At 42.0% G+C, this 21,217-nt stretch overlaps 1 protein-coding gene across 1 annotated transcript in view; it reads right to left on the bottom strand.

Annotated features, from left to right (window-relative positions):
- The window catches only part of Tesk2 (testis associated actin remodelling kinase 2), a 111,481-nt gene extending 101,947 nt beyond the window's left edge, over positions 1 to 9,534 (bottom strand). Inside the window, exon 1 of the mRNA XM_028889769.2 lies at positions 9,218 to 9,534. The gene's annotated coding sequence lies outside the window, so the exon portion shown is untranslated. The remainder of the gene's footprint in view (positions 1 to 9,217) is intronic.
- Positions 9,535 to 21,217: the final 11,683 nt, after the last annotated feature.

Raw genomic sequence — 21,217 nt, 5'->3', positions numbered from 1 at the left:
CAGCCCGCCCAAACATAGTTATTTTTTTTTAATGTCTTTTAAAGAGTTGCTCAGAAATAAGCTGGGTGGTGGTGGCACACACCTCTAATCCCAGCACTTGGGAATTTGGGAGGCAGAGCCAGGCGGTTCTCTGTGAGTTCCAGGCCAGCCTGGTCTACAGAGCGAGATCCAGGACAGGCACTAAAACACAGAGAAACCCTGTCTCGAAAACAAACAAACAAACAAACAAAATAATAATAATAATAATAAAGAGTTGCTCAGAAATAAATTAATTGAATATGACTGGACAGATCAAGTGAAGGCACACTGTAAAGTAATTAAAGAAAAGGAATCAGAACACATTATTGCTAATGACCTAGTGGCTGAAATCACTCCAAAAGACAGAACCCCTGTGCTTGACGGTTAAGAAAGAACTCCTAAAAAGAATATGAACACCTTTTGCTCAGTATGCCAGTCTTTGAGTTAAGTAAGAATGTGCTGTCTGCTGATTCATTTCTGAAAGTAGAACTTTCCTTCAATTAGAAATTAATTCCTAAAAGTCTTTTTTGTATGATACTATACAGTTTTCAGTAAGGATGTATACATTGTATTGTTTTTTCTCCTTCAATGTGTTATTTCCATAAATATCTCATGATGGAAAAATTTAGTATATTAAAAAATATGCAAATTTATCAAGATTATCACAGTGAATTCATTGTGGAAATCATTTTGAAAAAAGAGCCCATGTAAACTGTCCTAGGAAAACATTAGCAATAGGGTCAATATCATCCAAATCTTCTTTCTTTTTTCCTGAGACAGTGTCTCTCTATAAAGCCCTGGCTATCCTGGAACTCACTATGATACGAGGCTGGCCTCAAATTCACAGAGATCTGCCTGCCTCTGCCTGCCTCCCAAGTGCTGGATTTAAATTATGCACCAGCAGACCCAGCTCTAATTTTCTATATTACACAAATAAGATTACATCATTCTATTCTATTTAATACAAAGGAACACATGACAGCCTCTGTAGAACTTGTTCAGAGGATAAATTAATAAATAACATTATATTTCATCTGTCTAATGATTTAACAGTTCACAAAGCACTTTGACCCTTACAGCAATTCTGTATTCTTGCTCCAACTGGATAGATTAAAATGCGGAAGGCTCTTATTCCTATATTTCAAAATCCAAAAGCCATAAAAGAAGATTGAAAAGTTTAACAGCATAAAAACCTACAACTTCTATAGGGGAATAAAATAAGAGACATAAGAAAGGCAAATATCAAAACAGGCCTGAGGGCCTAACAGCAGAGCAAACAGACACTTGGTACACATGAGGCCCTAGGTTCAACACCCTGCATCCAAGAAGAAAAAAAGAAAAGTTCTTATAAAACATATCAACAACATTTAACTTTTTATAGAGAGTCCTAGAAATCAGAAAGAAAGAGATCCCTGACGCAACAGAAAAATTATGTTAAAGACTAAACTGGGTAGTTCACAGAACAGGAAATGGGGATGACTCAAACATAAAAAAGACACTTCGTCTCAGCATGGTTAAAATAAAACAACTAAAACCACTCTGAGTTATCACTTCTTTCTATCTATCACACTGGCAAAAATCCGAGACTGATAACAGCAGGGCATAATAGTAACAATACTGACCCTCCACCAGAGTGCTTACTGGAATTCTAGCAGCTTGATGGCTATGAGTTTGAACACTTCAACCACTCCTTAATGTATTCATCTGAAAAACAGTATCAGTGCCCACCTCAAAGGGATTTTTACTAAGATTAAATAAGGTAATGTATATAAAGCACCTAGAACAGTATTCATTGTACAAAATAAACAATATTTAAGCATTAGCTATGACACAGGCAATGTTAGTTAAGTAAACAGGCAATGTAGATGGGAAAAAATGCCTAAGGAAGAAAACTGATCAATTCATGGTAATAAATATATATCAACTTTAACTTAGAAATCCTGCTTTTGTAAATTATCCTGAAAATCCCCTTGCACACATGTAAAAAAAAAACGACATGTTCAAGGTCTCCATTACAGCACTGCTTAGACTATTCAAAAGCTAAAGGAATGTACATAATAGGGAACAAGTTACCACACACACATTCTTGGTATTTCTTTTAAAAAAATTTTTTCTGTTACATTTCATTTATCTGTGTGTCTAGAGGCCAGAGACAACCTGTGGGAATTGGTTCTCTCCTTCCACCACATGGGTTGAAGAGATCAAGCTGTGAGACTCTGTGGTAAGAGCATTTACCCACTGAGCCATGTTATTAGCTAATTTTTTTTTTTGTTGTTTTGTTTCTTTGAAACAACGTTTCATGTAGCCTATACTGGCCTCAAATTGGCTTTCTGTGTAGCCTCCCCGCTCAAGCACTGTGATTACAGTCGTGTTTGTTTTGTTTTGGTTGGTTGGATGGTTGGTTGCTTTTTTGTATTGTATTGCTATTTTAGATACCTGGTCAGATTTTATTTCTACAGATAGGAAGGCCAAAAAGGTAGAAATATATTCTCTTATTTTCCTTGCAGCACTGGGGTTTGAACTAAGAGCCTCTCTGAGCCACACATGCTATATCAAATGCGCGCGCACACACACACATTATATCAAATGTGCACGCGCGCGCGCGCACACACACACACACACACACACACAGAGATATGGAAAATCTTTTAAATTCTGAATAATCCTAGCACCAACTACAAAAAAGCCTTGTGGGACTAGTTCAGCAGGAAACAGGACTGATATTTAAGGAGATCTGTCTGTACTTCACCAATAAACATCAATTCCTTCCTGCTCCTGAATTCATCCTCCTTCATTCAAAGCCTGATCTCAGTCACCAGCAAACGTAAAGAGGTTAGTTAGTAGGTGTATTCAGATTTCCCTGGAGGTCCAGATGTGATCCTCCTTGTTTTCCAACATCCATTCTGTACCACTTAACGCAGCCAACCATCTATAAATTATGGTCCCTGAGACAGGGTGACATAATACAAAGACAAACCCCAAAGCTCTATGAAGGCATCTCAGGATCAAAAGCATTTGGGGGGAGGGAAGTGGGAATATTTGTTTTGTTTTGTTTTGTTTTGTTTTTGAGACAGGGTTTCTCTGTGTAGTCTTGGCTGTCCTGGAGTTCACTATGTAGACCAGGCTGGCCTTGAACTCAGAGAGATCCACCTGATTCTGCTTCCAGAGTACTGATTGCCAGTATACACTGCCTCACCCAGCTACACCAAAGGAATTCCATGGGATACAATGTAGGTGTTTAAACTTTTAAAGAGAATGAGGAAGCTCTCAAAGTACTAATCTGCAAAGCTCTCAAATATATACTAAAATGAAAGACAAGTCTAATGAGGTGGAGGGCAGAACTGTGAGAAACCATCACCTTTTTCATGAAAAATAGAAAACTAAGATTATATATTTGTGTTTGGAAGCATTTGCCTAAACAGAGTCTAAAAGAATGCAAAGAGAGCTGGGTGTGTGGTTGTCCACACTCCAGCCTGTGTACCAGGAAGGTCAGAAATTGAAGATTACCTAACAAACTCCTTCTCCCAGAATAGGGGTGAGGCAAGGGTACAATATAAAGGTCAACTAAGGGGCTAGAGAGATGGCTCAGAGGTTAAGAGCACTGACTGCTCTTCCAGAAGTCCTGAGTTCAATTCCCAGCAACCACATGGTGGCTCTCAACCATCCATAATGAGATCAGATGCCCTCTTCTGGAGTGCAGGCATACATGCAGGCAGAACACTGTATACATAATAAATAAAAAAAATAATTTTTTTAAATAAAAAAAATAAAGGTCAACTAAGTAGGACACTTGACTAGCATACTTAAGACCCTGGGTTCAATGGGCAGTGGTGGTGCATGCCTTTAATCCCAGCACTCGAGAGGCAGAGCAGGCAGATCTCTGGTGAGTTCGAGGACAGCCTGGTCTACAGATCAAGTTCCGGACAATCAGAGCTACACAGAGAAACCCTGTCTTGAAAAGCAAACAAAACAAAACAAAAATACCCTGGGTTCATCTTCAACCACAAGTCCCCAAAGAGTTTTAAAAACTGGTTGGGAGGGATGAAGGAACCATGGAGTTAGGTAGACAGAACAGTCATGAGACTGAAACTGTTTATATAAAATATATAGATATATAAAATCCTATGTTATATATAGTTTTATATTTAACCATTTGAATATATTATATTTTTAAATACTATGTATACATATATAATTTATTTATTTTAGGACTTTTTGTATGTTTTGTTTGTATGTGTGTTTTGTTTTTTGTTTTTTTTGTTTTTTTCCAGCAGAGCAAACATGTTAAGGGAAAGTGAGGAACATTCCCAAGAGTAGGAATAATTCCAAAAGAGGAATACACTATTTTGGTATTTTTGAGAGAGGATCTGACTACGTAGACCAGGATGCTAACCGAAAGCTTTTGATCCTCTTGCTTCAGTCTCCCAAATGCTAGGACAGGCATACCCCACAACGTCCAGCTTTAAACATGAAACTGAAAACAAAGCACTAAGGCTTACAGAACGTCAATATTTTACCTGTAACCAGATAGTTAATAACACAATCTCAGTTTTGATTTACAATGAAGATTTCCAATATTTTCCCCTTTTTCACACTGCCTTTATAAAATATCAGAGGGCCAGTAAAATGGGTAAAAGAACCTGCTGCCACACTTGATGACCTGAGTTCAGTCCCCAAAACCTACACGGTAGAAATTCAGAATCAACTACTATAAGTTGTTCTCTACTTCCACACCTACACATACACACACCCCACACAAACAGTAAAAAACAGAATGTTAAGAATGGATAGTTGAGCCGGGCATTGGTGGGCATGCCTGTAATCCCAGCACTCGGGAGGCAGAGCCAGACGGATCTCTGTGAGTTTGAGGCCAGCCTGGTCTACAAAGCTAGTTCCAGGACAGGCACCAAAACTACACAGAGAAACTCTGTCTCGAAAAACCAAAAAAAAAGTAGAATGTATGGTTGACACATTATTACCAATACACTCTTTAACCACCAACCCCTCTGAACACTCAGAAAAAATAACCCTGAGACCACACTGAAGTCATCTTCATTTGATGACTTGGAAAATAGCACAATGCCCATTGTTGGTCCAAAACATTTACATCACCCCCACAAAAAAAAAAAAATGTAAATTAGGCTCCATTACCAGAAGGAGATAAACTTCCCATAAAAGCCCCTATCCCAGATTTCAAACTCCAATAAAACATATTTCAGAATAAAATTAAGTGTGTGATATTAACAATGTATTTATAATTTCTTTAATATAAAGGAGGAATACCTTTTTAAAAGCAAATCCCCTTTCTACTCCAAATAAGCCAGGGAACAATTTTCTTTCTTTCTTTCTTTCTTTCTTTTTTTCTTTTTTTCTTTTTTTTTTTTTTTCGACATTTTCTTTCTTTCTTTTCTAATCACTTCCCCTCCTCCTCCTCCGCCTCTCTTCCATGCTATTCTTGACTTTCTTTCTTTTTTAAATAAATTTGTTTTTGTTTTTTTCGAGACAGGGTTTCTCTGTGTACGGTGCCTGTCCTGGATCTCGCTCTGTACACCAGCCTAGCCTTGAACTCACAGAGATCCACCTGGCTCTGCCTCCCAAGTGCTGGGATTAAAGGCATGCGCTACCATTGCCCAGCGTTTTTAAAATAATTTAACTTTATGTGCATTGGTATGAAGGTGTCAGATCCCCTAGAACTAGAGTTACAGACAGGTGTGAGCTGCCATGTGGGTGCTGGGAATTGAACCTGGGTCCTCTGGAAGAACAATCAGTGCTCTTAACCACTGAGCCATCTCTCCAATCCCACAATTTTCTTTTTTTTTTTTTAGGTTTATTTATTATGTATAATGTTCTGCCTGCATGTACACTTGCAGGCCAGAAGAGGGCACTAGATCTTATCATGGATGGTTGTCCCAAGTGGTTGCTGGGAATTGAACTCAGGGCCTCTGGAAGAGCAGGCAATGCTCTTAACCTCTGAGCCATTTCTCCAGCCCCAATTTTTTCTTCTTCTTCTTTTTTTTTGGTTTTTCAAGACAGGGTTTCTCTGTGTAGCTTTGTGCCTTTCCTGGATCTCACTCTGTAGACCAGGCTGGCCTTGAACTCACAAAGATCTGCCTGGCTCTGCCTCCCAAGGGCTGGGATTAAAGGCATGTACCACCACTGCCTGGTGCCCAATTTTCTTCTTATAATGAACTGAAACTATAAGTAGAAAGCATCACTGGAGAGCAGATTATTAGCCTCCTAGCTATGTACATGTCTTACACAGAATTAAGACCCTCATATGCCAAACCACACAGGATAGTGTTTGAGGCCATATCAAACATTTATCTCTATAACAGAGTAGCAAAGCATGCATTGAAATCACCCAGATATCTGAGAACATCACTGTTAATTCAGAAACAAACATCTGTACCATTGAATACTAGTTTTTAACAAACACCAAGGAATCTCCAATTTGAGTCCCTCCTTGGTGTTAATAGGCCTCACCCATTGGACTTAATATCTCCTGCTATCATACTGGTTAAGTATGACATCCATATGATGACATAGTCAACATAGACCATTTTAATAACCTATTAGCTCCATTTCCCTTCAACAGCACTAAGACAGTTACACCTTTCCCCCCTTCCCTTTGCTTTGAAAGAACTCTGAACTTTCCACTCATGTATTCTGACAATCACATTTCTGGTTATCTCTTCATTCTCCAAGTACACTAGCCTTCTTAAAGATTTTACTTCTTTTTTAAATGTCTATTATTTCATGTGTATGAATGTCTTGCCTACATGTATGTCTGTGTATTGTGTGCATGCACTGCTCAAGGAGGCCAGAAGAGGGTGTTGGGTTTCCCAGGACTGGAGTTACACACAGCTGGCATGTGAGCACTGGGAACTGAACCTGAGTCCTCTGGAAGAGCTGAGCCATCTCTTCAATTCCAGATTTTACTTCTTCTAACCTCCAATTTAGACTGTGCGGTTGATCACAGATCCCACACTATCACTAGCAATGTAAAGTGGCTCCCCATTTTCTATTTCTGCTTTGCAAATTCCAGTTTTGGATTAGCAATCTCTCCCCCCACCCCTTCCTGCTCTTAGGGTACTGGAGAAAAAGCAAAATCTGGTAGTGGCACACACCTTTGATCCCAGCAGAAGCAGGTAGATCTCTAAGTTCAAGGACAGCCTGATCTACAAAGAGTTCCAGGACAGCCAGGGCTATGCAGTCTCAAAAAAAAAAAAAAAAAAAAAAATTCCTTTATCCTTGGTGCTAGAGATGGCTCAGTTTAGAGCACTTGTTGCTCTTCTAGAGGACCTAGATTCAAGCCCTAGCACCCACATAAGCAGCTCACCACGATCCATAAGATCCATAACTCCAGGTCCAGGGAACCTAATGCCCTTTTCTGACTACTGAGGGCACCGTCACACATGTGGTAACAAACATACACACAGGCCAACAGTCATACATCATAGCTGGACAGCATGATCTACATAATGAGTTCCAAGCTAGTCAGAGCTACACAGTGAGATCCTGTCTCAAAACAAACCAACAAGAAACCACTCATCACATAACATAAAAATAAATCTAAAATAATAATAATAATAATAGTAATAAATCCTTGATATTTTCCACTGATTCCTATGGCTATAATAGGCATGTCAGAAACTCACTACAGCTCCTTCAACCTTCAGGAAAAAAATTATTTATCCACAGATAACTACGACAATAAAAATAAGGCCAGTCTAGTGTGATAACACGCACATAGTTTGAGGCTGGCCTGAGCTATACAAGCCTGACTCAAGCAAACAAACAAAAAAAGAAAAGAAAACCTTTTTACTCATCATCACCGCCTTCTGTTTACTCCTAAATCCATGCGATTACTACTCTATCACCAAAACTGCCTTGGAAAGAAACAGGTGAACTCCCAATTGCTAAACCCACTTGCTTCTAACTGGAATGAACCTGACCTCGGGCGCACCTGACACAGGGTACTATTCCCCTCCCTTCTTCAAGCCGTCTTCCTGTGGCTTCTGCAATACCGCCATTGTGTTCTAGTTCCTGCCCCGACCCTTTAAACCTCTCTTTCAGTGTCTGCTGTCCTCAGTGATGCTGCTTCTGACCCACAGCCCAATTCTCCGCTTTCAGGATTACTACCTCCCACTACAAGAATCCCTATATATTCTCTCTGCACTCTCAAATTCAGGTCTTTATATCCAAACGTTCTCAGTTTATGCTCAATTTCCCAGCTCTATCTGAAACACTCGAATTGAACTTGGCTACAGCCAAATTATTATTCTTCAGAATTGCTTCTTTTCAGTCTGTTTCCATTAACACCACCAACCCAAGACCATAGACCAATGAGAAACCCCTTGCTCACAAAAGCAGGGAAAACAAGAAACCTCTCAACTCTATTTTGAAAATTTTTGGAATTTCATGCCATTCTCTTCATTTTCCTACAACTATTCCAGTCCATTCATCCTTTCTTACCCACAGTAACACAAGTTTCCTGCCTACGGAGGCCTTCTGCCCTCCCGTCTTCACTTTCAATCTTTCCCTCACATTTTCCAGAGATAAACCATACCAAGCTCCTGCTTACAACCTTCAATGGCTCCCTGTCCCTACAGAATAAAGCCCAACTTCTTTAACAAGTTTTTCTCGGAGGTATAAATTGAGAAGTTTTTCAATTCGACTAATCTGGAACTTATTTCCAGCTAAGTCTGAATCGCAGTTTAGATTAGGGTCTTCAAAAAGAAGTGTAAAAAGTAAATCAGTAAAAGAAGAGAGAAGGGAGGAAGTCTCTTGGAAGTCAGGGTGTTTAGGAGGGATGGGCACGTTTGGTGGGAGGTAAGGAATCCACATCTCAGCGGGAGAAGAGGGTACCGAGACCAGTGAGGCACACTCGGTAGGGGTGCGGGACGCGAAGGATTCCAGAACTTCCCAAGTGAGGAAGGTCACACACCACAATGTCGATGCGAGGTGTAACTTCCAATGGGTTCCCGGCCTCAGAAGCGAGAAGGTGAGCACTGTCCCGGGACCCGGAGAGAAGAAAGGAGGGAAAGGAAGTGGGGAAAGGGACGAGAGACTGTGCCCTGCCTCTACTAGAGTCTCAAGGAAGGCACCAGGCTGTCCAGTGCTCGGCGACCCAGGAGCAGAGGCTGCGCGCGCGGCAGGGATGCCGAGCCTGGTTCCTCAGACCCTCTCCCGACGTTACCTGAGGCAGGACTGAGCCACCGAGGGGGCGTCTGCGCGGGCCGGAGGGCGAGGGAGCTGGCGGCCCAGAGCCAGCATAGCAGCTGCCGGCCGTGGCTGTTTAGCCTGCGGAGGAGGTGGGGGTCCCTCGCGCAGAAGCCGGCGATTCCGCGGGGCCAGCGGCAGCGCAGGAGCGGGAGGCTACTGCCATGGCCTTGCGGTCTGGGCTGCTTTCCCCCGCCTGCTCGGCGGCGGGGCCCGGAGGCGGATCACCGCTGGGACTGAGAGGGCAGCTGGAAACTCTCGGCTCCCCGCGGGTGAGCGTCTGAAACGCTTGGGGGCAGGGGACCGGGGGCGGGGGCTCCGGGGGCTCCGCCCCTCTTCAGGCCTCCCTCGGAGCAGCCAATCAGTCGTCGATCTTTGACAAACGAGCTAGCGGGGTTGTCCAATTAACGCTAGGGATGCCACGTGGTACGAGGGTGGGCACAATGGGCGTTCAGAGAAGCCAATCAGCATCGCTAGGCGCCAACTCTGAGAAGACGAAGGGAACCAATAGGAAGGGAGTGGAGGTAAAAACAGTAGAGACAGTGTGTTGAAAAAGCGGAACCGAAGGGCAGAGAATACACCTGGGGGAAAACCTAGTCTAAAGAGTCTCTAAGAGGGCGGGACGGTAAACAAAAGATAAACCAATCAAACCCCCCAAACAGAAGCAATTGATAATTAATTAAGCCAATTGAACAAGCACTAGACTGGCGCGGCTTTTGAATAAGGTGTCCTGCAAGATCGAATGTGATGTACTGCAGGATTGCAGAGTAATGCGAAACTAAAATTAATACATAATTCCTAGCGACTTGAGAAAAAAGCAACCAAACGAAATGCCGAGGGAAGAGATTGGACTTGGTGAAGACTTAGAGGATGGGTATCACGAGCTGGCTTGAAAAGGAGAATTATGGGTTGGGCGGTGGTGGTGCACGCCTTTATTCCCAGCACTCGAGAGGCAAGAGGCAGGGGGTTCTCTGTGAGTTCGAGGCCAGCCTGGTCTACAGAGCGAGATGCAGGAAAGGCACAAAGCTACACAGAGAAACCTGTCTCGAAAAACCAAAAAGAAAAAAGAAAAGGAGAATTATGAAAGATCTTCGTGAGGAATAAATAAGAATTTACCCAACTGTTCGTCAGGTACATATTTCCTCACACTTTCCATACCCACGGATCTCAAGAGTTTATATTCTTACACCTGAGCAGACTGCAATAGAGGAATGACAGTCGGGCAGTGGTGGCGCATGCCTTTAATACCAGCACTCGGGAGGCGGAGGCAGGTTGATCTTTGTGAATTCGAGGCCAGCCTCAAAAAGTTAACAAAATAAAAAGAAGAAGCACAAGGACAGATAGATACGGTGGAATATGGGCCTTTCTCCCAGAGTTTAGGGGCCTCCCTTAAAAATCTTTAGACTTCCCTCTTCCTGGAAGTAGAGATTCTTGGCAAATATGTGGAACATAAGTAATTGGAATAGGACTATGGGCAGAAGGCAATGGTAGAGAGTGTACCATGTGACCTTGGGTTCAATCCCCAGCACTGAAAATAGTAATAACAACAGAATAAAGGTGGTCCTGATGGCAACCGAGTTTAAGAAAATGTATGGTAGGAAATAAAATTGGAAGAGGCTGAATGTGGATGGAGCTTGAATAATAAAATATTTTTGTTTTAATGCTTGTGTGATTTGCTCTTGAACAGAAACATAACCTAAACAGGGCATTGTTTGAGGAAGACTAATTAGTTGCTCACAGATGTCTGAATGGAGATCACCCCAGCCTAGTTCTCTGGCCTGTTCAGAACCTTTCTGGCATAAATTACGTGCTGCCACCTGGTGGCAATTCAGATGTTACTGTTCCACTGTTGTCCTTTAACATTTCTGTTAAAGATTTGGCCCCCCTTGCAAGTATGTCTCTCATAGAGCTTGATACAGTTGATAAATACTACTGGTAGCAATCAGAGTTAAAAAATGCCACCATGACAGATGAATTGCCTGCCCAGTGAAAGACAAGGAGATGCTTGGAGGGCAGGCTTTTTAAAAGCGGGTCTAAACATGGGAGCAATGATGACCTACACCTTTGATCCCAGCACTAGGAAGAGAGACAGAGGCTGGCAGATCTCTGAGTTCCAGGCCAGTCAGGACTAAAGAGCGAGTTCCAAACAGCCAGGGATACACAGAGAACCCTATCTTGGGAGAGAAAAAAAAGAGTGGGTCTAAACAAATTTTTAATTTGGGGCTAGGGATACAGTCCAGTTAGCAGAGTGCTAGTATGCATGAAGCCCAGATGTGCTGACACATTCCTATCATCTCAGCATTCAGGAGGTGGAGGCAGGACACCAGGGATTCAAGGTCATCCTCAGCTACACATGGAGTCTAGGCCAGCCTGGGACACTTGATACCTGGCCTCAAAATAAATAATTAATATTAAATAGAAGGGGGAAGAAAATAACACAGTGGATACAAGAATTTGCCATGCATGAGAAAGAATCTGTAATCCCAGCACTCCTGCTAGAGATCGGAGGCAAAGACTAAAATGCCAGAGCTGTCCTCTGATCTCAACATGTGCGCTGGATATGGAAGACATCCCTGTAGCTAGTCAATGTCTAAGGCCCTCTCCCTATAACATGGGCTGCTAGTTGGGCCAGAGATTTAAATATACCCTGTTACTGCGTGTAGCTCCTGTCTTACTGCCTCAGCCTTTTATTGTTTTTATTTCAGTTAACTCTCCTCTTGCCAGCCTGAACTAAGAGTTGGAACCTTTCCATAAGCTGACTGTACATCTTAGTTCAGGGCAAATGCTTTCAAAGACCTAGTTGGTGGATGGGTGGCATTATCTTTTGTCTACAGTTACCACTGGAACAGGCTGCATAAGGTCTCTGTGAAATGCTACTGATTCTTAGGAATCTTGATCCCTCTAGAACATAGACTCCATGAAAGAATACAGTAAGCTGCCTAAGAAGATATATCTTTCAACCTGTTAATTTTCTTGCTGTGGGATGGTCTGTGTGTCAAATGTGTTGCTCTGATTGGTCAATAAATAAAACACTGATGGGCCAGTGGCCAGGTAGGAAGTATAGGCGGGACTAACAGAGAGAGAATTGAGAGAACAGGAAGGCGGAGGGAGACACTGCCAGCCGACTCCATGACAAGCAGCATGTGAAGATGCAGGTAAGCCACGAGCCACGTGGCAAGGTATAGATTTATAGAAATGTCTTAATTTAAGATGTAAGAACTAAATAGCTAGAAGCCTGAGCCATTAGGCCAAACAGCTTAAATAATATAAGTGTCTGTGTGTTTATTTATAAGTGGGCTGTCGGACTACCAGGGCTTGGCAGGACTCAGAGAGAAAACTCTCCAGCTACATTTTCTTTCAACTTGACACAGGCTAGGGTCATCTGAGAAGTGAGAACCTCAAGTGAGAAAATGCCTCCGTCAGGTTAGTCTGTAGACAAGTCTAAGCAGGCATTTTCTTGATTAATGATTGATGTGGGAGGGCCCAGCCCACTATGGACAGTGCCACCCCAGGCAGGTGGTACTGATTTAAAAAAAAAAAAAAGCTATCTGAGGCCAGGCTGTGGTGGCACATGCCTTTAATCCCAGCACTGCTGAGGCAGAGGCAGGTGGATCTCTGTGAATTCAAGGCTAGCCTGACCTACAGAGTGAGTTCCAGGATAGCCAGGGCTACCCAGAAAAATCTAATCTGGAAAAACTAAAAAACAAAAACAAAAACAAAAAACAGCTGAGCAAGCCAGGAAGCCGTCTTCCTCCACATCAGTTCCTGCCTCCAGGTCCCTGTCCTGACTTCTCTTCAGGACTGAATGGTGAACTACCACTGTAAAATAAACCCTTTCCTCCTCGAGATGCTTTTGGCTGTGGTGTTTTCTCACAGCAATAGAAGAGTAAGCTAAGGTCCAAAACACTGGCGATAAGACATTTCTGTTTTGTTGTCTTTATTGTTGAGACAGGGATGTCTCAAAACTGGCCTCAAACTCCAGATCCTTCTGTCTCCACCTCCCTAGTGCTGGGGCTACACGTATACACCAAAACACATGGCATTTTTTAAAAATAAAATTAAACAGAAAGGGACTAGGGGGATAACATGGTAGTATAACTCTTGCCTAGCGTTAATGAGGTGGGAGTGTTGGGAACAGCAAGCAAACAAACTGGCTGGGTATGGCAGTACACACCAACAATTGTAGAACTTAGGTGATAAAAGCAGGACAGGAAGTTCAAGGTCACTGTGTAATTTGAATTAAAAGGGCTCCCAAGGGTTCATAGGTTGAATACTTGGTCTCCAATTATTGGTGCTCTTTGGGAGGACTAATAGGTATGGCCTTGCTGGAGAAGGTGTTTCACCTGGGTCATTAAAGTTTCAAAAGATCTGCCAGTCCCTGTGTACTCTTTCTGCTTTGTCTGAGGGTGGAATGTGTTCTCAGCTGCTGCTCCAACGCCATGCCTGCCTGTCAGCTCCTGACATGCTCCTTGACAGGATGGTAATAGACTCTTAACTCTCTGGAACTATAACCCCTAAATAAACCCTTCATTCTTCTTTTCTTTCCTTTTTGGTTTTCAAGACAAGGTTTCTCTGTGTAACAGCTCTGGCTGTCCTGAAACTTGCTTTGTAGACCAGGCTGGCCTCGAACTCACAGATATCTACCTGCCTCTGCCTCTAGTGGGGTTAAGGGCATGTGCCACCACCATCCAGTTTAAACCCTCCTTCTACAAGCTGCCTTGGTCATGGCATTTTATCAGAGGAATAGAAAAGTAACTAAGGGCTGGAGAGATGGCTCAGCAGTTAAGAGCACTGGCTGTTCTTCCAGAGGTCCTGAGTTCAATTCCCAGCAACTACATGGTGGCTCACAACCATCTGTAATGAGATCTGGTGCCCTCTTCTGGCCTGCAGGCATACATGCAGAGAAAACACTATATAATAAAGAAAAAAGAAAAGTAAACAATGTGTGTTTCTCAAAAAAAAAAAAATAAAAAGGGGATTGGTGCTGCAGGAAATCTAATTAGTCTTTTTTTTTTTTTTTTTCTTTTTTTGGTTTTTCAAGACAGGGTTTCTCTGTGTAGTTTTGGTGCTTGTCCTGGATCTCACTCTGTAGACCAGGCTGGCCTCAAACTCACAGAGATCCTCCTGGCTCTGCCTCCCGAGTGCTGGGATTAAAGGCCTATGCCACCACCGCCCGGCCCTCTAATTAGTCTTATTGATAAAAACCAGGAGCCAGACATTGGGGTAAATACTGAAAGATCAGAGGAAACAAGCCACAGCCACTTCTCACCTGCCAACTCCTCAGCAGAAAGGGGAAGACCCTGTCTCCATAAATCCTCAGACTGAATACCCCTGAGTCCTCAGCCAAAAGGGCTGAGTTCCAGTCTCCTCCTACCTTATATTCCTTTCTCCACCCAGCCCTATCACTTCCTGTCTCAACCTTCCTAGTGCTGGGATTAATGGCATGTGTGCTTCCCAAATACTGGGAGCAAAGGCATGAGATCCCAAGTGCTGGGATTAAAGATGTGTGCCACCACTGCCTGACCTCTATGGCTAACTCTGTGGCTGGCTCTGCCCTCTGATTGCCAGACAAGCTTTATTGGTTACAGTACACAGTACAGACAAAATATCACCACATTCCCTCCCCCCCTTTTTTTTATTTTGGAGCTGAGGATCCAACCCAGGGCCTTGTGCTTGCTAGGCAAGCGCTCTGCCACTGAGCTAAATCCCCAACTCCTTCCCCTTTTTTGTCTAATATTTAAAAAGAAAGTTAACTAATTTAAGAAAAACTATATACAATAAATATAATAACTAAACATAATATATACAGTCAAGAATTACTTTAACAATATCCAGTCCACTAACATTTGACAAATTCAGAGAAAATATTCTATTATTTATCCTATCTTGGTGAGTCCAAAGGATTGTACCTAATTCATTTTCTATCTAACTTGTATTACAAACTAAAAACTGTCTTTTGATGTCTCTCGAACTTACACACTTTACATCTTTTTAATGAGTTTCTTTTCTGAATTTGTTAAAAAGGAAAACTATAACTATCTAGTCTTCAACTCCATCAGAGACCCGAGAAGGAAATAGCACCTGAGTAAGCAGGTAGTACAAGCAAGAAACTTCCAAAAAGTGTGAGAAATAACAGAAACAGCTGGTTCCTCTGCAACATTGGGGCATCCATTGTCTGCTTACAGGCCTAGCATATCTGACAGATTTATCTATGAAGCAGGATTTTCTGAAGGGCTGTCCTACCTTGTCTTGGCAAAGTTCAGCAGTCTTTTATTTTGTGTCCTTGACCATTTTGGACAGCATACTATTAGCAGTCAAGACAAGGGCATTTTCTTCTCCAGTGACTAACTTTTGCCACAAAGAAAGTAAACTCCATATGGAGTTTCTTCGATGTCCATCATCTTCTTTGAAGTAGATTGGTGCTGCCAGGAGCAGACATGTCTCATTGTCATAAAAAAAAGAATCTGCCCGGTGGTGATGGCACATGCCTTTAATCCCAGCACTCAGGAGGCAGAGCCAGGAGGATCTCTGTGAGTTCGAGGCCAGCTGGTCTACAGAGCAAGATCCAGGACAAGCACCAAAACAACACAGAGAACCCCTGTCTTGAAAAAAAAAAAACCAACTATGTTATTAAAACATTTTAAATGCCATATTCTGTAGATCTCTGAAGTGTTTGAAGATAACCTGTCTATCTAAAATATCTGTTTGACATTGAAAACATACCTAATATGAATTACAAGTTTAATTATAATGACTAACTACTAACTTGCACTCTTTATATCCTAATTAGTTGGTAATAATAACTTTCAAGAAATAGTAATTTGTATTACATTGTTAAATGAGGTATAATATCTTGAACAAGATTAGAAGTGTATGTACAATATAGTCTAACAAAATTAATCTCAAATTTGTATCAATATATAAAATTTGTATACACTATACAACAATCCAATCCAATATAAAATATTTAAAACTAGTAGTTGCATTTTAAAAGAAAATTCAATAATCTAACTTTTTTTTAAAGATTTATTTATTTATTATGTATACAGCATGTATGACTGCAGGTCAGAAGAGGGCACCAGATCTCATTACAGATGGTTGTAAGCCACCATGTGGTTGCTGGGAATTGAACTCAGGACCTCTGGAGGAGCAGTCAGTACTCTTAACCTCTGAGCCATCTCTCCAGCCCCCAATAATCTAACTTTTTATCTTACATCTATATTCCCATTTTTTCTCTTCAGGGTAGATTCAACAATCTACCCTTTTATCTATCCTATCATTTCTACATCTATTTTTTTTTCAGAGTAGATTCAATAATCTACCTTTTATCTTATTATATCTATATCCCCTTTTTTCTTTTCAAAACAAGAACCCTGAATCTAATCTCCTTTGTTTAGCTTTTTTCCTGACCATTACCAATAACAACTTGTAATCAACTACCCTAAACAATGACAAATATCCATAACCCATTGAACGACCAAAACCCAACCACCACACCTCTTGGGAATGTAGGCATCATGTTTTTAAATTTACTTCCTGTTGTCTGAGGGCGAAGGCATCTTTAGGGGATCCTGAAATGATTAAAAACTGGGTTAATTGTCAAGTCCTGGAAGAGGTGGCTGTTATCACTTATTGTACAGTCTCTGCATGCTGGGAAAGTGCAGGGCTTGTCTCAAGTCCTGGCTAGAGTAGTCTGTGAGGCTGGATCATCTCAGCTAGCTACCTCAAAATTGTCCTGAGCAATTTGTAGTCTAAAGCCGATCTTGGGGTGGTGTTTGTCAGCTTAGTGGTGTTATCATAAGTCCATGTGGAATCATCATTGTGGGGTCCTATCATCTTTTTGGAGACATAAAAGATTGCATTAGATCAGATTATTCCTTTTCTTGGTAAGTTTTTGGGGGTAGTTCTCCCTTATTCTTGGATGCTTATTTGTCCAAAGGTCTTTAAATTCCTCAAGATAATTGTTTTTCTTTTCCTGGAATGACAAAAACAAAACCCTGCCCCAACCCTAACTTTGGGGAGATTCCAAATATAATCTTTATCAATTTTGATTTATGGTTTCTCCTGAATGTTTTGTTCTCTCTTCTATAGCTAGTCTATCATCCAGAGCTGCATGTTTTCTTACACTAGGTATTAGGTTCTTTAATTGCTCTGGGAAGCAATTTCTCCACAATAACAGGAAACAACTAAACCGAATTTGACATGGGGGCCCGCAAGAGGCCCCTCAAGACGTTTTTTCCTGATGGCAAAGACAAAGGATTACTTTGTCTGTTCCTTGTTGATCTGCATTCATTAGTCCAATGCCTGCCTTTGCTACACCTTCTGCATAATCCAGAAGGGAAGAGAATTTTGTTGGGATTATTCTTTTTTTGTTTTGTTTTTCTGAGACAAGGTTTCTGTGTAGTTTTGGTGCCTGTCCTGGATCTTGCTCTGTAGACCATGCTGTCCTCCAACTCACAGAGATCTGCCTGGCTCTGCCTCCTGAGTGCTGGGATTAAAAGCGTGCCTGCACCGCCTGGCTCATGCGCCACTGCTGCCCAGCTGGGATTATTCTTAGAAAAAATATTATTTCTAGGAACGCCCAGTTTACAAACCCTTTTTAGGTGACCTTGTTTACAGCAATTAAAATAGTTGACATTTCAATTTTTCTTCAAACATCTGGAAATCACCTCTCCTATCCAAGTATCATCATAGTCATGAGATTCAATACTGATTGGCTCTGTATCTCAGATCCATTGCTCCAGGGGTGCTGATCTTGCCTTTAACGGCTTAATTACCGTTCTGTATTGTGCATTAGCATTTTCAAAAGCCAGAGATTGTTGGAGCCCACTAGGTTTCCTAGTGGCTATACCAGCAGGATTGCATAAGAGTTTGACTGGACCACAAGCCTAGGTACCAGGTATTTGTAAGGATGTAACTAGCAATGGGGAGGTCTTTTGCTCCACCCCTTGGCATTGTGATAAACAGACTTTTGGAATAAAGTTCTGGGCCAGTGGATAAAGATCCAGGCCCACCCAAGTCTATCCTGTTTTTTCTCTCTGTTCTCTCTCCTCACTATTTTTTTTTTTAAGATTTATTTATTATGTATACAATATTCTGCCTGCATGTGTCCCTGCAGGCCAGAAGATAGCACCAGATCTCATTACACGTGGTTGGAAGCCACCATGTGGTTGCTGGGAATTGAACTCAGGACCTCTGGAAGAACAGTCGGTACTTTTAACCACTGAGCCATCTCTCCAGCCCCTCTCCTCACTATTTCTAACTAAGTCTCTTATCCCTCAATCCTCAAGAGTTCCTGGGGTAAATAACTGTGGGGGCTGGTCCCCCACAAGAGATTCAATTATTATTTGTCTAGCTTCTGAATTTGGTATAATTCTATTTAATGCTGAAATCAATCTTTGTAAGAAAGCAGTGAAGATTTCTTTGGGCCCTATATAATTTTTGTAAATGACTCAATTTTCTTTCCTACTTCTTCAGTTCTGTCCCAAGAATTCAAGGCTGCTGTGTGGCATAAAGCCCGGGTGTGGTCATCATATAAAGATTGCCTTTCTACATTAGTATAACCTCCCTCCACAAGAAGTTGATCTTGGGAGATTTCAATATCTCTAGCCCTACTTCATTGTTCAATGGTCTTAGCCTCATCCTTCCACCAGGTCCTCCACTGTAACTGAGGACCAGCCTCCAAGACTGCTGTAATCAAATTTCTCCAGTCTTGAGAGATAATTCTATTACCAGTTGACCACAAGTTTAACATTTGCTTCACAAAAGGTGAGTGCAGGCCATGACTATCGTTCCCTTGAATCTCTTCAAATCTAACATTTGCACAGGAGTCTATTCAGCTGTTACACAGTCTGGGGGATATGTATCTTTTGGCAGTTCCTATAAGGTTACTGGATAAATTATGGTTGGCTGTTTGAAAGCCTTAGACTGTTTCCCTGTAACCTTATAATACAATGCTGAGATTGGTTCTCCTTTGAATCATCTGTCTGAGTCTGGACATCTCCACAGTCTATTTTAACAAGTTTTCCTAAAGCTTTTATCTTGGCACTCATATTAACCAACTTTTTTAATGATAAAACGGAAATGATCAAACAAATATTTATAATTGACATTACGTAAATCCCATCTACATTAATTATCCTCTCATTTAATTATTCCATTTTCAAACCATCTAGCATATTATCAAACAGAGACCAAACTCCCTCCATTGTAAAAATGTTTCTCATTTTTTAATGCTGGGGAAAAAACTCTCTCTTTTTTTTTTTAAACTAATTTCCGCCCTTTTAAGAAATCCCAATTGAGTCACCAAATCTGCTGACAATGATGATTCAGATGATGGTGAAGTGAGGCAGCTACCTAGTGTGGCAGCAGCCCCGAGGAGGGGGTCCAGGAAAAGCCACAACCCACCAGGAGCGGGAAGACACCAAAGAACCAGCCATCTGCACTGGGGAATATGCAAAATCAGCTAACTCCTGTGCCTTTTGGAGCCCATGGAGTTTGCTGCAGATAAGCTGCAACAGAAACTTGGCTGGCAGGGTAGGGACTCTGAGCGTGTGCAGCCCCAGCCTGAGCTGGTAGCTGAAAAGCCACAGTCAGGCTTTTTCGCAAACTCATGCCCCAAAAGTTGGGTGGCAGATATAGCAGGAATTCTAATTGGTCTTATTAATCAAAGTCCAGAGCCAGATATCAGGGTAAATGCTGAAAGATCAGAGGAAACAAGCCACAGCCAACTCCTCAGCAGAAAGGGGAAGATCCTGTCTCCATGAATCCTCAGACTAAATACCCCTGAGTCCTCAGCTGAAAGGGCTGAGTTCCAGTCTCCTCCTACCTTATATTCCTTTCTCCACCCAGCCCTATCACTTCCTGTCTCAACCTTCCTAGTGCTGGGATTAATGGCATGTGTGCTTCCCAAGTACTGGGAGCAAAGGCATGAGATCCCAAGTGCTGGGATTAAAGGTGTGTGCCACCACTGCCTGACCTCTATGGCTAACTCTGTGGCTGGCTCTGCCCTCTGATTGATCATCAGACAAGCTTTATTGGTTACAGTACAAACAGAATATCACCACAGGTTGGAGAGATGGCCCAGCAGTTAAGAGCACTTGCTGCTCTTCCAGAGGACCTGAGTTTGATGCCCAACATCCATATGGCAAATCAAAACCATGTGTATCTCCTGCTCAAGAGGATCTGATACCCTCTTCTGGTCCCTCAGGACAATACACACAGGTGGCACATAGACATACATGCAGACAGAATTCCCATACACATAAACTAAGAAAATAATTTTTGAAAATGAAAGTAGAATTTGAATCACAGAATTCCTCATAAGTTATAGCAAAAACTACTTTTTGGCTAGGTATGGCAGTACACACCATTAATCCCAGGACTAGGAAGGACTGATGGCAGTGAGAGGATCTTCTATGAATTTCAAGGCCAGCCTGGTCTACATAGCAAGTTTCAGGTTAGCCAGGGCTACCTACAGAGACCCTATCTCAAAAGAAATAAAGGCTTTGGTGATTTTGTTTGTTTGCTTTCGTGCTTGCTTTCAAAGATGACTCAGTTTCAGAGACATTGAGAAGCCTGTGCAAACACACAGGCTGGCTGCTAAGGAGGAGGAAGTGTGGAGAGTCTGGGGTGAGCCTCAATAAGCAGAGTGACAGTGTGGCCCTCTAGATCTGGGCTGCAACAGAAAGTATGAGAGTCTGTGGCCTCTAAGCAGGTGACTCTCTAGATCTAGTGCCCACCACAATATCCCACTCTCCTCTACAATCTCATCAACATAGCCTCAGGTCAACATCCTAACCCATTCTACTCATCAGAAGAGGAGAAATCACTTCTTTCCAAGTTCACCTGAGCTTGCAGTCAACAGTGTAGCTATAAATGTCAGATTTCAGAGGCAGAGGTCCCAGGAAGCAGTTAGGAAACAAGAAGGAAACATATGGCTGAGCTGATCCCATGGGGGTGAAAAAAACACATCAGG

Source organism: Peromyscus leucopus, chromosome 2 (genome assembly GCF_004664715.2).
Source record: "Peromyscus leucopus breed LL Stock chromosome 2, UCI_PerLeu_2.1, whole genome shotgun sequence".
Lineage (NCBI taxonomy): Eukaryota > Metazoa > Chordata > Mammalia > Rodentia > Cricetidae > Peromyscus > Peromyscus leucopus.
The sequence above is the reverse complement of the archived record's forward strand: the minus strand, read 5'-3'. Positions and strand labels throughout refer to the sequence as shown.